Below are 16895 nucleotides of genomic sequence, written 5' to 3'. Positions count from 1 at the left end.
ACCTTACACCTAAAGGAACTAGAGAATGAAGAACAAACAAAACCCAGAGTTAGTAGAAGGAAAGAAATCATAAAGATCACAGCAGAAATAAATGGAATAGAAACAAAGAAAACAATAGCAAAGATCAATAAAACTAAAAGCTGGTTCTTTGAGAAGATAAACAAAATTGATAAACCATTAGCCAGACTCATCACGAAAAAGAGGGAGAGGACTCAAATCAATAAAATTAGAAATGAAAAAGGAGAGGTTACAACAGAGACCGCAGAAATACAAAGCATCCTAAGAGAGTACTACAAGCGACTCTGTGCCAAAAAAATGGACAACCTGGAAGAAATGGACAAATTCTTAGAAAGGTATAACCTTCCAAGACTGAACCAGGAAGAAATAGAAAATATGAACAGACCAATCACAAGTAATGAAATTGAAACTCAGTCTCAATGGTGAAAAACTGAAAGCATTTCCTCTAAGATCAGGAACAAGACAATGTTTCACTTTCGCCACTATTATTCAACATAGTTTTGGAAGTCCTAGCCACGGCAAGTAAAAGAAATAAAAGGAATACAAATTGAAAAAGAAGAAGAAAACTGTCACTGTTTACAGGTGACATGATACTATACATAGAGAATCCTAAAGATGCCACCAGAAAACTATTAGAGCTAATCAGTGAATTTCGTAAAGTTGCAGGATACAAAATTAATGCACAGAAATCTCTTGCATTCCTATACACTAATGATAAAAAATCTGAAAGAGAAATTAAGGAAACACTCCCATTTACCACTGCAACAAAAAGAATAAAATACCTAGGAATAAACCTGCCTAGGGAGACAAAAGACCTCTATGCAGAAAACTATAAGACACTGTTGAAAGAAATGAAAGATGATACCAACAGATGGAGAGGTATAACATGTTCTCGGATTGGAAGAATCAATATTGTGAAAATGACTACACTACCCAAAGCAATCTACAGATTCAATGCATCCCTGTGAAATTCCCAATGGAATTTTTTAGAGAACTAGAACAAAAAGTCTTAAAATTTGTATGGAGACATAAAAGACCCCAAATAGCCAAAGCAGTCTTGAAGAAAAAAACGGAGTTGGAGGAATCAGACTCCCTGACTTCAGACTATACTACAAAGCTACAGTAATCAAGACAATATGGTACTGGCGCAAATACAGAAATATAGATCAATGGAACAGGATAGGAAGCCCAGAGATAAACTCACCCACCTATGGTCAACTAATCTATGACAAAGGAGGCAAGGATATACAATGGAGAAAAAACAGTCTCTTCAATAAGTGGTGCTGGGAAAACTGGACAGCTGCATGTAAAAGAATGAAATTAGAACACTCCCTAACACCATACACAAAAATAAACTCAAAATGGATTAGAGACCTAAATGTAAGACTGGACACTATAAAACTCTTAAGAGGAAAACATAGGAAGAACACTCTTTGACATAAATCACAGCAATATCTTTTTTGATCCACCTCCTAAAGTAATGGAAATAAAAACAAAAATAAACAAATGGGACCTAAGGAAACTTAAAAGCTTTTGCAAAGCAAAGGAAACTACAAACAAGATGAAAAGACAACCCTCAGAATGGGAAAAAATATTTGCAAATGAATCAACGGACAAAGGATTAATCTCTAAAATATGTAAACGGCTCATGCAGCTCAACATTGAAACAATAAACAACACAATCAAAAAATGGGCAGAAGACCTAAATAGCCATTTCTCCAAGGAGGACATACAGATGGCCAAGAAACAGATGAAAAACTGCTCAACATCACTAATTATTAGAGAAATGCAAATCAAAACTACAATGAGGTATCACCTCACACCAGTTAGAATTGGCCTCATCAGAAAATCTACAAACAACAAATGCTGGAGAGGGTGTGGAGAAAAAGGAACCCTCTTTCACTGTTGGTGGGAATGTAAATTGATACAGCCACTATGGAGAACAGTATGGAGGTTCCTTAAACAACTAAAAATACAATTACCATATGACCCAGCAATCCCACTACTGGGCATATACCCAGAGGAAACCATAATTCAAAAAGACACATGCACTGCAATGTTCATTGCTGCTCTATTTACAATAGCGAGGTCATGGAAGCAACCTAAATGCCCATCAACAGATGAATGGATAAAGAAGAGGTGGTACATATATACAATGGAATATTACTCAGCCATAAAAAGGAACGAAATTGGGTCATGTGTAGAGACATGGATGGATGTAGAGACTGTCATACAGAGTGAAGTAAGTCAGAAAGAGAAAAACAAATATCATATATTAACGGATATATGTGGAACCTAGAAAAATGGTACAGATGAACCGGCTTGCAGGGCAGAAACTGAGACACAGATGTAGAGAACAAATGTATGGACACAAAGAGGGGAAAGCAGCGGGGGGGTGGGGGTGGGGGTGTGATGAATTGGGAGATTGGGATTGACGTGTATACACTGATTTGTATAAAATGGATGACTAATAAGAATCTGCTGTATAAAAAAATAAATAAAATAAAATTCAAAAAAAGAAAAAAAAGAGAAAACTATAGAAAGCAGTGGTATTTAGAAGTCCCTCTGATCCAGCAATATTTTCACATGTATAGAATACCAGGAGAAAAAATATTTAATAAATATACCAATATACCAATCTACACAATCTTGTCCAGAAAATACAAGACGAGGGACCATTTTCCAACTCATTTTATGAGACCAGTATTACCCTGATACCCAAACTAGACAAAGTCAGTACAAGAAAAGAAAACTGTAGACCAACCAATATCCCTCATAAAAAAGACATAAAATTCCTCAACAAAATAATGTCAAATTCAATCCAGCATTATATAAAAAAAAATAATAATAATATACCATGAGCTAGTGGGGTTTATCCTGGAATGCAAGGTTGGTTCAACATTAAAAAAAAAAATTAATCAATGTAATCTGCCACATTAACAGTCTAAAAAGAAAAATCACATGATCAATTGTATGCCAACAAATTAGATACCTGCTATGAAACTAAAAACTTCCTAGAAAGACGTGACTACCCAAACTGACTTTTTTTTATTAATTAATTAATTTATTTATTTTTGGCTGCATTGGGTCTTTGTTGCTGTGCACGGGCTTTCTCTAGTTGCAGCGAGCGGGGACTACTCTTTGTTGAGGTGTGCAGGCTTCTCATTGTGGTGGCTTCTCTTGTTGTGGTGCATGCTGTAGGTGCACGGGCTTCAGTAGTTGTGGCATGTGGGCTCAGTAGTTGTGGCTTGAGGGCTCTAGAGCACAGGCTCAGTATCTGTGGCACACGGGATTAGTTGCTCCGCGGCATGTGGGATTTTCCCAGATCAGGGCTCGAACCCGTGGCCCCTGCATTGGCAGGCTGATTCTTAACCACTGCACCACCAGGGAAGTCCCCCAAACTGACTTTTGAAGAAATGAAAATCTGAATAGACCTACACTAAATAAAAAGATTGAATTAGTAGTCAAAAACTTCCCACAAAGAAAAGCCCAGGCTCAGGTGCCTTCACTAGTGAATTCTACCAAACACCTACAGCAGAATTAACACCAGTTCTTCACAAACTCTTCAAAAAAAATAGAAGACGGAACAGTTCCCAACTCATTTTATGAGACCATTATTGCCCTGATACCAAAACCAGGCAAGGACATCACATGAAAAGAAAACCACAAACCAGGGAATTCCCTGGTTATCCAGTGGTTAGGACTCCATGCTTTCACTGCCGAGGGCCTGAGTTCAATCCCTGGTTGGGGAAGTAAGATCCCACAAGCCGTGTGGCGTGGTCAAAAAAGAAAAAAGTAAACCACAGACCAATATCTCCTATAAATAGAAACACAAAAATCCCAAAATCCTCCACAAAATGTTAGTGAACCAAATCCAGCAACATACACAAAGGATTATATACCACAATGAAGTGGAATTTATTCCAGGATAAACTTTGCACAGGTTGATCTAACATATGAAAAATAAATCGATGCAATATCCCATGTTAATTGAATAGGGACAAAAACTACATGATCATCTCAATAAATGCAGAAAAAACACTTGACAAAACCCAACACCCTGTTATGATAAAAACACTCAACAAACTAGGAACAGAAGAGAACTCTCCTAACCTGATAAAGTCCATCTATGAAAAACCCACGACTAATATCATACTTAATGGTGAAGGACTGAATGCTTTCCCCCTAAGATCAGGAACAAGTTAAAGATGTCTGCTCTTGCCACTTCTATTCAACATTGAACTAGAGGTTTTAGCCAAGACAGTTAGGCAGTAAATAAAATTAAAGTTATCCAAGTTTGAAAGGAAGTAGTAAGACTATCTGTGTTCACAGATAACATGATATTGTATATAGAAAATCCTCCGGAATACACAAACACATGAACACACATCTCTTAGAATGAATGAGCAAGTTCTGCAAGTTGTAACATAGAAGGTTAATATAAAAATCTTCTTCAGTTACATTTCACTAGCAATGAGCAATGTGAAAATGAAATTAGGCAAGCATTTCCATTAACAATAGCTTCAAAAAGAATAAAATACTTAGGAAAAGGTTTAACAAAAGCAGTGCAAGGCCTATACATTGAAAACTACAAAACATCATTGAAAGAAAGAACTAAATAAATGGAAAGACATCTCAAGCTCATTGACTGGAAGACTTTAAGATTGCAATATTCCCCAAATTAATCGTGGAGCCTCTGCTGCAACTCTGGGTCCAGCAGGGATAGCTGTGTGAGCCCCTCCCATCTCTGGCCGAATCTAGGGCCTTCGCTCAGCAGTCCCTGAGCCGTCTGAGTCCTGCCCACAGGTAGCTTGAGTAGCCTGCACTGTACCAGGTGGCGCTGTCTGAGAAGCTCCGGGCCCTGGTGGACATACTGAGTGCCAGAGCTGCCCTCTGAGAATCCCCTGCTGGGAGGTGCCTGAAATTAACATGAGTCACTCACTATAGCACAACCCCCCCCAAAAAATCTACAGATTCAATACAATCCCTATCAAAATCCTAGCTGTCTTCTTTGCAGAAATTGATGAGATGACCTTAAAATTCACATGGAAATGCAAAGGACCCAGAATTGCCAAAATCTTGAAAAAGAGGAACAAAGTAGAAGGACTCACACTTCCTAATTTCAAAACTCACTACAAATCAACAGTAATCAAGACAGCGCAGTACAGGCACATGAATAGATAATAGATCAATGCAATAGAATTGAGACTCCAGAAATAAACCAGTATGTTGATTTTTTGACAAGGGTTTCAAGACAATTCAATGGGGGAAAGTAGTCTTTTCAACAAGTTGCTGACAACTGTATATCCACATGCAAAAGAATGAAGTTGGACCCCTTCCTCACACCATACACAAAGATTAAATCAAAATAGATCATGGAACTAAATGGAAGAATAAAAACTATAAAACTCTTAGCAAAAAACATAGGAGTGGGGCTTCCCTGGTGGCGCAGTGGTTGGGAGTCTGCCTGCCAATGCAGGGGACGCGGGTTCATGCCCTGGTCCGGGAAGATCCCTCATGCCGTGGAGCGGCTGGGCCCATGAACCATGGCAGCTGAGCCTGTGCGTCCGGAGCCTGTGCTCCGCAACAGGAGAGGCCACAGCAGTGAGAGGCCTGCGTACCGCAAAACAAACAAACAAACAAAAAAACATAAGAATGGACCTTCCTGGTGGCACAGTGGTTAAGAATCCACCTGCCAATGCAGGGGACACAGGTTCGATCCCTGGTCTAGGAAGATCCCACATGCCATGGAGCAACTAAGCCTGTGCACCACAACTACTGAGCCTGCAATCTAGAGCCTGCGAGCCACAACTACTGAGCCTGTGCACCACAACTACTGAAGCCCACGTACCCTAGAGCCCAAGCGCCGCAACTACTGAAGCCCACATGCTCTAGGGCCCATGTGCCACAACTACTGAAGCCCGCAGGCCTAGAGCCCGTGCTCAGCAACAAGAGAAGCCACTCCAATGAGGAGCCCGCACAACACAATGAAGAGTAGCCCCTGCTCGCCACAACTAGAGAAAGCCCAGGTGCAGCAACGAAGACCCAACACAGTCAGAAAAAATATATATATATATAGGAATAAATCTCTGTGATCTTGGATGGTTTCCTGGATATGACACCAAAAGCACAAGCAACAAAAGAAAGCAAAAGATTAAGTGGACTTCATCAAACTTTAAAAGTTTTATGCTTCAAAGGGTACCATCAAGTAAAGTTAAAAAACAACCTACAGAATAGGAGAAAATATTTACAAATCATATATCTGATAGGCGACTTGTATGCAGAATACATAAAAAACTCTTACAACTCAACAATAAAAAGACAAATAGCTCAATTATCAAGTGGGGAAAGATTCTGAACAGACCTCTTCCCAAAGAAGACAAACAAATAGTCAATAATCACACAAAGAGATGCTCAACATCATCAGTCAGGGAAATGTAAATCAAAACCACCATGAGATACCACTTCACACCAACCAATTGGCTAAAATTTAAAAGATAGTAACAAGTGTTGACAAAGATGTGGAGAAATTAGAACCCTTATACATTGCTGGTGGGAATGTAAAATGGCATGGATTTTTAAAAAGCAGTTTGGCCGTTCCTTAAAAATTTAAACATGTAATTATATGATCCAGCAGTTCTAATTCTAAGTATATACCCAAGAAAAAAGAAAATGTGACCACACAAACTTGTACACTTATGTTCATAGAAGTATTATAGATAATAGCCAAAAATAGAAACAAACAAAAAAAAGTAGAAACAACACAAATGTCCATCACCTGATGAATAAATAAAATGTGGTATATCCATACAATGGCATATTTTTTGTTCTGTTTTCTTCATTTTGTTTACTCAGTTGTAAAATTATTTATTTTTCATAATTTATACACATATATAAGCATAAATATAAATAATATGATCCCTAGAAAAACGATCCTAACATCTTTCTATAGGATTACTTCAAACAGAGGCAACAGACTATATTTCCTTTTTGATTGGACCTCAGAGTTTCAGACACAAACAATGGCATATTATTCAGCAATAAAAAGAAATGAAGTACTGATAATATGCTACAGTGTGGATTAACCTTGAAAATGTGCTTAGTGAAAGAAGCTAGTCACAAAAGACCACATAGTGTATGATTTCTTTTCTATGAAATGCCCAGAATAGGCAAATCTATACAGACGGAAAGTAGATTAATGGTTGTCAGGGTCTCCTGGGAGAGAGGAGTGGAGAGGGTATCTACTGCTAATGGGGATGAGGGTTCTATTTAGGGTAGTGAAAAGATTCTAAAGTTGTATAGTAGTGTTGGTTGCACACTTAACTGTACACTTTTAAATGGTGAGTTTTATAGTATGTTAGTTATATCTCAATTTTTTAAAAACCTGGACACAATAGTTTATAGCAGCTCTATTTTTAATCACCAGAAAATGAAAACAATCCAAATGTCTTTCAATAAGCGAAAGCTTATATTATGGTACATTCATACAATGTAATAAATGCAATAAAATAGAATACAACATATTGTATGAATCTCAAAGGCATTACACATGTGAAAGGTTACATTTTGTGTGATTCCATGTATATGGCATTCCTGAAAAGACAAAACTATATTGATGGAGAACAGATCAGTGGCTGCCAGAAGTTAGGAGAGGGGATAGGTTGTGACCACAGAGGGAGAGCAGGAGGGAGTTTTTTGGGGGGTGATGGAACTGTAATATATCCAGACTGTGTACATGTGTGTTAAAACTTATAAAACTGACAACCAAAGTGTCAATTTTACTTGTAGATTAAGTCTTAAGATTTAAAAAATATCCCAAAAGATATACTCAGTTACTGAGCAGCTGTTATGAAAAAAGAAAACAAGACTGCAATGAAGATCTTATATATAGAAGAGGGACATGAATTTAAGAATCATTCCTTTCAGAGAACTGGTTCCAGAAATGTACTTGTATTTATGCAAATCCCTCTAATCTTTTTCAAATGCAATTAAGACATTATTTTTGATTTTAATATATTTATCACTGTAAAGCAAGTTCTTTCCTGCTATCTCAGGAGTTGCTGGCTTGCCCACATAAAATGAAGTGAATGAGTTAAAATCTTAGTAGTTATTCAAGCATGTATTACAGGAGCCAAGACAGGAAAACAGACATGTCTTAGATAATAAATGTGAAATTACCTTGTATATTGTGGAATCCTACAAAATGCTAGGTATTTTTGTATGAAATTATTACATGTCCTATGCATTTACTTTTTTTTTTTTTTTTTTTTGGCTGCACTGTGAGGCTTGTGGGACCTTAGTTCCCCGACCAGGGATTGAACCCGGGCCCTCCTCAGTGAAAGCGCAGAGTCCTAACCACTGGACCGCCAGGGAATTCCCTGCATTTAAATTTTTCTGGGAGACAGATCCATAGAATTTTAGAGCTGGGAAGGATTTAAGGTTTATCCATTCACTTTATTTTGCAAATGAGGAAACTGAGGCCCAGAGTGCCATGGAATGTGTCTCAAATCACACAGCTAGTTGATGGTAAAACAGGAGCTAGAACTCTGTTCTCTTGACTCTGATTCTCTTTCCACTCCCCCGCAAGTGAATTGTGGAGCCATAGTCTAAATAAGCAGCCCTCAAATATAACAGGAGCTCTCTGTAATGATGGTCCTGTACTGGGATCAACCTTAGAAGCTAAGTTGTTTTATATCAGGCTCTTCCAATTCAAGGTTACGTTCCAGGGACCCGACTGATCTTGTGGACACGAAGTGATAAAGGGATACTACTATGCTTTGAAGGCAGGGTCAGTGAGCCCACAGCATTCAGCACTCATCACCTAAGCTGGACATTTTAAGCTGTATTCAGGATTTCTATGACTAATTTTTAGTCTACTTGTCCTTAAACATAAGGTTAAACTGTCCTGAATATGATCCTTTTCCCCTTCATTTCCAGGTACTGGCAATCCTCCTAAAAGTTTTATTTTAACTCAACTGCTTATTTTCATGGAAACACAATGTTTTACTTTCAAGTCTTATGACGTGATGGAGGGACGCAGGTTCTCATTACGTTAAAAATGGCTAATCAATCTATTGAGGCAGTAGAGCATCAGCTTCCTGGGGGAGGATCCTGGCTCCACTCCTTACTATTTGTATGCCCTTTACCTCTCTGTACCCAGTTTTCCTCATTTGGTTGTTGCAATGATTGAATGAGTTAGTATATGTAAAGCACTCAGCATAGTGCCTGACTCATAAAGAGCATTCACATATATCACTACTTTTCATAAAAAGTCTCAGAAGTTATATTCCACTCCAGAAAACAACCCCAGAAGGGCATGTTCAGTCACATCCCCAGTCCCTACAACAATGCCTAACATCTAGAAGATGGTTAATAGGTGTTGAGTGAGTAGATATAACCTAACTTAAAAGACTACCTTAGGAGTTACCCCCTCTTTCAAAAAAACTATATTACTGGGAACTACAACACCCCATATGGAATGTTGGAAAAACCATTCCTTCTCCCTCATGACAAGGGCAATTTTACCTGACTGAGTTGTCTCATTTGTAAGATTCCAAAGAGTCAGAGGCAAGAGAACTAGATAATAGAAGTTTCCAAGGGGGAAAACTGGTTCCTGGATTGATCAAAAGTGGGAGAGAAAATCAGACAGGAGAGAAAAACTCGACTCACTTTATTCAAACATTTACTGAGCACCTACTATGTGCCATGCACTATCCCAAACAGGAAATTCAACTCTGAACAAGACAACCTTACCCTGGGAACTCAGTCTAGTAGAGTATATTACACACTACACAATATGTCCTATAACAGAAATGCAAAGGGCCACAGGTGTCCACAAACGGCAACACTAACTCTATTTGGGGAATCACAAAACTGTCATTTGGACTTGGTCTTGATGGGTAAGGAGAGTTTGCCCAACAAAGAGAAGGAAGGGTATGTATTCCAGGCAGAAGAGACCAACCATTGAATAATAAGATAAGTGAGGCAGCCTGGCAAGGTCAGGGAACAGAAAAAACAAAACAAAACTGGGCCAAATGCAAGAGAGGAAGCCTTTAAAAGAAGCCTAAACCTGTCAAAAGTTCTTTGCTCTTAAAAGAAAATTCCCCAGGAGTTACAGCATTGATCTAATCCAATGTGAATGATTATTAACCGGTGCCTAAGCAAAAAGATCATACACACAAATCCCTTTAAAATCTACCACCTCTGCCTCTCACACTACTCTGCCCACACCCAGAGCCAGAGAAGTTGATCGGGCTTTGCTTTGTTGTTGTTTTAATAAAGAGTTAACGTTCCTTAGCAAGCCTGCTCCAACTGCTGTACCTTAAAACTAGCTGCCAGACACACCTGCTCATGCTTCCCTTCTTGCCAGTCCCTACCTTCGGCTGCCTTTTAGTGATACTTAGAGAGAGCTTTTACTGGTTAGTCCCTGTGCTTGACTGAAGGCCAAATCCCAGTTCAGCTTCCCTTATGTTCTACTTTGACCTGGAACCCTCTCTTGTCCAGCCAGATCAGCCTGGCCAAATCCCGAGAATTACCAGTCCAGCAGATCAAATCACACCCAGGAAGATACCATGGAGCCCTGCTTGCTGCAAATGGGTACAAGAAAACAAACCATGCTTCCTGCTTTCCCAACACAAGGAATGTTTAGCCCAGTATTATATGCCTGACAAGCTTGACCTGGGGGTGGGGAGATGCTTACTGAGTTTCAGTTCCTTCTACTTCTTTTCCTTGATCTCATTGCATACATAAAAGAAAAAGCAAATCTAGCTCTTGCTCAATCAGGTAAGATTACTTCCGTAAACCTAAAACAAACGTGATGACCAAGAGTGCTGCGCCCACTTCAAAATAAATCTTTGTGATAAAGCACTCTATGAAACTGGATATAGAGGGGGCAAGACTTCAGTATGCTCACAGTGGCTTTAATCCCTCTGCAGGCTGCTGCACACACTTGAAAAAGTAGGCAAACTAGGGCAGCACAATTTGAGAAGAATAAGCAGCTTAAAATACCACTAAATAAGTGAGCAGTAACTTCAAGGTAGTCATAACTACGGTGTAATACCCACGATCTTAAGAAAAAGTATCCAAAACTTGGAAATAAATGAAGGGATGACAATGTCCTTTCAATGTCATACTGAGGCATTGTTAAAAAACCCACTCGAGACTCATTTAATAATCTAAGAGAATGTATTTGTACTATTTACTATTTTATTAGAGTCCAGACACTGAAGTTTCATGTTAACTTGTACATTTCTGTCCAGTAATACCAAAGGTTACAGTTTTATTGACCTGTAGAGTTTTATTGACATTAATCAGTTTTGTAACTACTAGCAAAATCCATTCAGCAATTCTTTGATTGTGTAAGTCTCTATTCCTTGAATTCTCCTTTAAATCAGCTTTGCTACCTTATTGATTCCTTCATTAATTGATGAGTTTAATAAATTTTTATACAGGTTCATTTTATTTGTGTACAAGAATCATGTTTTTAACTTTTTGAAAAATCATACTTTGATAACAGTCATTACATTGTTCACTGAGTCATTTCTCTGCATTGTGGTCTAAGAAGAACTATTTTCTGCCCTGGCCACTCCTCCCATACATTCAAAAGGCACATTTTTTGTTTTTTTAACATGTGCCAGCTTGACATAATTTTACACAGTCACAGGCCTTAATTACCTACAATCATACAATCAGATCTTGTGTGGTCCTCAGTGTTTTGTTTTATTTAACTGAATTATTCTGACATTTACAAACTGGAAGTCACAAAAATAATTAATAAATATGGATTTCTAGTTTCTTTTGAGAAATCAGAAGGTCTGGCAACACCACTCATTTTCTCACACAGTGGAAAGGGAGCTGAGTAGAGGTTGCCCCTTTTTAGAGCATTCTCCCCTCGGTTAGCCACAGTCCCCAACACACCCTGTTGTTTACCATACAGATTAATGATTTCTTTCAAGAACTTAATCCAACTGTAAATCCGAAATGCATTTAAAAAAAAAGACTAGGTCTTCCCTGGTGGCGCAGTGGTTGAGAGTCCGCCTGCCGATGCAAGGGACACGGGTTCGTGCCCCGGTCCAGGAAGATCCCACATGCTGTGGAGTGGCTGGGCCCATGAGCCATGGCCGCTGGGCCTGTGCGTACGGAGCCTGTGCTCCGCAACGGGAGAGGCCACAACAGTGAGAGGCCCGCGTACCGCAAAAAAAAGACTAATTTAAAAGCTTTAAATACTCAGTACACTTCAATACAAAGAAGTGAACATTCAAGTGTGAAGATCTAAGTCATGTGCAAAGATTTTAGTTACATTATCTGGCTAATGTGGGCTAAAAGCAATTATGCTCTTGATTATCTAGTAAATCAGGCAACATTAACTTCTAATTGCAGATTCCTAGCCTGTCAGCCAGGATGATCTTTGGTTCACAGTTTTCAATTTCCTCTTACTGCATCTGACTCACTCTATCAGCCTCAATGATCTGCAGAGGCTGCCTCCACCCATGCCTCAGCCCCACTGCTGAGGACAGGAGCCTCTTCTGGGAAAAGATGGCTTGACTCTGGCCCAAACACCTCACTGCTGCCTTCTCAGACCTTGGTTCAAACAGAATCAGCCAAGCCACCAAAAGTGAGGATTCCTGGCCCAATACCCTGAGACTGACTTACTAGGTCTAGGTTGGAGACCAGGAAAAGGAGCTTTTAATCTCCACATCCCTTACATGTATTAATTCTCTTGTAGGTGGTCTTAGGACCACACTTTGAGAAATGCTGTCTTATGTAATTAATTCTTACATAATTAATTCTCTTGCAGTTGGTCTCAGGACCACACTTTAAGAAACACTGTGTCTCTGCCTCACTAAAGAAGCTGATCAGCATTAGTAACATCTCGGCTTATGGAAAATTCCTCACTTAAAAAAAAAATTGCCCTTTGCCATATGGACCATATGGATACATTTACTGACTCCTAACTATCTTTAAGGCACCATGCCAAGGACTGTGGGAGATGCAATAATGAACAAGACACATTTTCCCGATCCTCAAAAATCCAGCAGGAAAAATGTTTACAAGTTAATTAAAATAGAATGGAATATGTGTCATGGCAGAAGTACAGATTAAAATCTAAGCACCCAGAAGTGAACTCTCTCTACCACTTTTCTCAAGGATCTTGTACCCATCCAGCTTTATGATTACACATGATGACACAGCATTTTCTATGTTACTCATCTGCACTAGACTGTAAGTTCAAGGGCTGAGATCATGCCTTATTCATTCTGGTGTTCCTAGTGCCTGATAAGAAATAAGATGCCTGGTTGAAGAGTCATTCAATCAAGACTCATTACAACTTGGGCCGGATTGTGAGAAACTTCACATTAGATTCTGGCTGCTCATTGAAGAAGTCGGTTTCTTGCTTGAAACCTAATAATTTACAGTGGGAGGGAACTTTGAGAACATGTGACCTAACATTTCAGTAAATTTGGTGTGCAGATCACTGGTGACACTCAAGAAAGATAGCTTCTAGAATATTTATAGGTGCTACAGGAAAGAACATTTTAAATTTCGATAGGATGCATATATGTATGTGCATAGAAAAATATCTAGAACAAAGCAGTGCTTTCATAGATTGATGCTTAAAAAATGCTAAACTTATTTTGAAAAGTAAATGTAAAGGTGAAACTTTTATGCTGTTAGGAATCAGCAAAGGCAAACATACGCCAATAAAAACTAAGTAAAAAAAAGAAATCAGCAAAGGGAATTCCCTAGCGGTCCAGTGGTTAGGACTCCACGCTTCCAATACCGTAGGGCCTGGGTTCAATCCCCAGTGGAGGAACTAAGGTTCTGCCAGCCTCACAGTGTGGCCAAAAAAAAAAAACCAAAGAAAAACGTGCCCTTGGTGTGGGAGAAAGAGGCATGGGGCGGGGGTTTCTGGGGTAGTAGAAATGTTGTTTCTTTAGCTGGGTGCTGGCTGGATAGGGACATTCCGTTTGCAAACATTTAGTAAGCTGTATAACTGCACTTTTCTGTACGTATAGTATACTTCAATTAAAAAGCACTGCAAAAGGTGGATGTAGCTAAAGAAAAATAGTCAATAGATGGTAGCACATGAATATGGGAAAAATCCTGAAGCTGGTACACGAAAGGCAAATTTGGGACACACGGACTCAAACTCCTTCACTGGGTAGATGAGAAGAAACTCAAGGAATGGTCACAAATTAGCTGCTTGACCTTGAGCAGGAACTGCCCCCACTTGACCTTCTCCCTCATTCTTCCCTTGCCCCAACTCAAGTCCTCAACTCCAGCAGGCTACGTATCCTCATGACCTCCAGGATGGTCTTATCAGCTGTTCCCAGAGCAAGAATGATCTTTCCCTTTCAGACACCCCTGCCAAATCCTAGCTCTTCCAAGGGAGCTGCCTTCCCCACTTGGCTCTTATTACAATTCCTTTTAGCCTTTCACCATATGCTGCCCTAACTAAATGGTAAGCCTCGAAAGGAGGCAGATCCTACAGCATTTAACAACTCCATCAGTTGGGCAGGTTACAATGAACACAACATTGTAAATCAACTATACTTCGATAAAAATGTTTTTTTTTAATTGGGCAAGTTACTTTTCTGGGTCTCACTTCTCACACCTGTAAAAATCCGAGGCGAGGGCTTCCCTGGTGGCGCAGTGGTTGAGAGTCCACTTGCCAATGCAAGGGACACGGGTTCGTGCCCCGGTCCAGGAAGATCCCACATGCCGCGGAGCGGCTGGGCCCGTGAGCCATGGCCGCTGAGCCTGCGCGTCCGGAGCCTGTGCTCCGCAACGGGAGAGGCCACAACAGTGAGAGGCCCACGTGCCGGGGGAAAAAAAAAAAAAATCCGAGGCGAGGGGGGGCAGTATAATGGTTATGATCTGGGCTTTGGAATCAAATTGCCTCAGCTTTTAACCCGGTTCTACCACTACTTAGCTGTGGAAATTTGGGCAAGTTTTGTAACCTCTTTGTGCCTCAGTTTCTTCATCTGTAAAATGGGGGTCGGTGAGATGTACGATACACCCATCTCAGAGTACTGCTGGTAAAATGCAACCAGACCCATGCCAAGTGCTTGAAACAGTGCTTAGTAACTGTGAGCCTTTGCCATTATGATCATTACCTGCAACACGGAGAAAATATACGCACCTTTCTCATCGAAAAGAGTAATCGGAAGGATAAAGTGGGGTGGTGTCAAAAACGTGCCTCAGATTCAGGTGGGTGGGAGAAACAGGGAGGATGTGTCCCATAAGATTCGGGATGAACGGCAAGAGGGTGCGGGGGCCTGGGGGCACGTGGGCCCCACCCAAGACCTATCCAGTCAGCATCTCCAGCTAAACGGGCCTAAAAGTCCCTTTGGCCTTAGCTCCTTTGAGTTTGTCACCCTCAGCCCAGGGCCCTGGATTCTCGAGAGGGGAAGGTAATTCCCCGGGGGTAGTAAGTGGCGGGTTCCCTTCCCCTCTACTCTTTCTTTGGAAACTCTGTGCCTGTAACAAGGGCGCACCTTCAACAGCCCGCGGGCAAAAAAAAAAAAGGCCAGTAATTCTCTGTAGGGTCGGCTCTGAACCGTCTTCGCAGGTCTGGGCTGCCCGGCACCTGCCTCCGACCCCCTTGAAAGCTGCCAGGCCGGGCGGCCCGCGGCCAGCCGCCTCCTCCGTGTCTTCGGGTGGAAAGGGAGCGGTGGCCTTTCACCGCCGCGGGTCATCCCCAGGGCCCCCGGCAGGGCCGGCCTCCCCCGTTTCCGGATTCTCCAGCTTGGCGCCCGTCGGGCCCGCGACGACGGCCAAAGGCAGCCAGGCCGAGGGCGCCATGGTGCGGGGCCCCAACCACGGTGGGTCGGCGCCGGCCGTCTGGAGGGCCCCGGGGGCCGCGCCTCCGCCCTCAGTCGTACCTGCCCTGCGGCCGCCCCGGCCACTCTTACCGTCGGCCTGCCGCTCGGCCACTCGCGCCTCCTTGCTCTTGGAGCAGCCCATGGCGCGCGGGGCCTTGTGGGAACTCGCGGCTGGGCGACGCCAAGCGGGGGTCGCGCGCTCCCTGCTGGCCGCCGCGGGCGAGACCGCGAGGCCCGCGCCTCTTCTGTTTCAAGCGGTGGATTTTTAGCCTCGCCAAACATAAATTAGGAAAATGCAAAGTGGAAAGAAGGAGAGGGGGAGGGAGAGGAAGAGGGAGAAGGAAGCATCATCCAAAATCTTACCCTTCAAACTACTTTTGCTGCATTTATTACTTCTTTCCAAGTTTTGGGGGATTTTTTTTCCCCTCAATGCATAGTTTTGCACCCAGCTTTTCACTTAATATTAGCATTTTCCATACTGTCACGTAGTCTGCCAGATAACTGCCTGGCTTCCACCCACACCACAGGCTTTGCCAATGGATGAAACTTACACTGACCTCGACCCCCAAACCCTTACCTTATTCTTTTGTTTATATAGCGCTGACAGCCTTTTAACTTGCCCTATATTCGCGGTCTCCGGCTCCCTCTTGCCTCCTCCTAAATGTATACCCCAGCAGAATAGCACTTTTGCATATTGTTTTTCCTTTGCTGTATCCCAAAAGCCTAGAACAGTGTCTGGGACACTGCAGAAATTCAGTATTGAGGAAAAGGAAGAAGGGAGGAAACATCATCTTTAATAACTAGCAGTTAATAGTCCTTCCAGTAGAGCTACTGTACTACGCCTACCTGGTTCTCTTTGTTAGACATTTTGTTCGTTGCATATTTTAAAATATTATGAATCTAATTGCGGTGAATATCTTCCTTTTTACAGCTTTAAGGGCTCTCCTTACACATGGCCAGATTGCTTTTCCAGAAAGGCAGTCCCCGTTTGTTCTCCCTGTGGTAATGAATGAAAGTTCCACACTCCCCTAGAGTGACTTTTTTTTTAACACC

The 16895-nt window shown here is 41.3% G+C and overlaps 1 long non-coding RNA gene across 1 annotated transcript in view; it reads right to left on the bottom strand.

Annotated features, from left to right (window-relative positions):
• The window catches only part of LOC137202352 (uncharacterized), a 45041-nt gene extending 29052 nt beyond the window's left edge, over positions 1 to 15989 (bottom strand). The window contains exon 1 of the long non-coding RNA XR_010932554.1: positions 15933 to 15989. This is a non-coding gene — a long non-coding RNA (uncharacterized lncRNA). The remainder of the gene's footprint in view (positions 1 to 15932) is intronic.
• Between the last annotated feature and the right edge of the window lie 906 nt (positions 15990 to 16895).

Source organism: Pseudorca crassidens, chromosome 11 (genome assembly GCF_039906515.1).
Source record: "Pseudorca crassidens isolate mPseCra1 chromosome 11, mPseCra1.hap1, whole genome shotgun sequence".
Taxonomy (NCBI): Eukaryota; Metazoa; Chordata; class Mammalia; order Artiodactyla; family Delphinidae; genus Pseudorca; species Pseudorca crassidens.
The sequence above is the reverse complement of the archived record's forward strand: the minus strand, read 5'-3'. Positions and strand labels throughout refer to the sequence as shown.